The 1,168-nt window shown below is 43.5% G+C and overlaps 1 protein-coding gene across 1 annotated transcript in view; it reads right to left on the minus strand.

The window, feature by feature from the left end:
* Positions 1-1,168, minus strand: part of PLSCR4 (phospholipid scramblase 4) — a 53,510-nt gene that overhangs the window by 51,051 nt on the left and 1,291 nt on the right. The window lies entirely within an intron of this gene.

The following is a 1,168-nucleotide window of genomic DNA, read 5'->3' on the forward strand; positions in this document are numbered from 1 at the left end:
CTCCCCTCCTTCTTTTACAGGTCCGGACCTCCGTTGATGTCCCGCGGGACGGGACAGATAATCCTCTTCTTCTGGATCTGTTCTCTTTTCTAGGTTTTCCAAATGCTTTTCTCTCCTAGTACTCCTACCTAACTGAGCACTCCTTCTCATTCTCCTGTGCTGAATCCACACTCAGGTCACACCTTGGGTGTCACCCAAAGCTCTGTCCTACGCTCTGTTCTTCTCCTTCTACATCAGCTCCTGTGTTATCTGTTGCCAAGCGTTCAATTATCATAATTATGCATATAATTCCCAGAACCATATATCCAATCCTAAACTCTCTTCTGAGATTCGGTGGAGCATCACCTGCTGACTCTTGGACACCTCAAATTGTATGTCCTGCGGGCATTTCAAACTCAATCTTTCCCCTTTTCCCAACTTTTCTCTTGCTGTTGAGACACTACAATCTTCTCAGGTACCTGGACTTACAATTTCAGTGTCATCCTCAATCCCCCATCACAGTTACCTCCCCCCATCTCATCAGTTATTAAATCCTATTGTGTCTACAACCATATTTCTAGCTACCAACATCTCTTGAATTAGACCCATTCTCTGAAATTATATAGTTACCTCCTTAGTTCAAGCCTTCATTATCTCCCACCTGGACTATTAGAAACAGCTTCCAAATTGGTTCCCTGCCTCAAATTTTTCCAATTTCAATCCATGCTCACCTCACCTGTCAAAGTAATTTTCCTAAAGCATAGGTCAGACCACATTCAAGCCCTGTTCAATAAATGATAGTGGCTCCCTATTACCTCCAGGCTGAAATATAACATTCTCTCTTTGGCTTTTTAAGCCCTTCACAACCTGACCCCTTCTTACCTTCCCAGCTTTCTTACCTTTCATTCCTTACAACCTATAGCCAGCCATGATGGCTTCTTGTAAAATCATACTCCCATCTCTAGGCTCTGGGCTTTTTCTCTAGCTATTCGCATAACTAGAATGCTTTCCCTTCTTGCCTCCACCTCGCTAATTCCTTGGCTCCCTTTAAGACACAGCTCAATTGCCACCTTTTGCAGGAAGCCTTTTACTCTCCTTCCCTCCCCCAAGAGTATCTCCCATTTGCACTATATATCTTGTGTGCACGTAGTTGTTTCTATGTTGTTTTCCTCATCAAAGTGTGTGTTGT

This window comes from Vombatus ursinus, unplaced genomic scaffold (genome assembly GCF_900497805.2).
Source record: "Vombatus ursinus unplaced genomic scaffold, bare-nosed wombat genome assembly UNPS02014810.1, whole genome shotgun sequence".
Lineage (NCBI taxonomy): Eukaryota > Metazoa > Chordata > Mammalia > Diprotodontia > Vombatidae > Vombatus > Vombatus ursinus.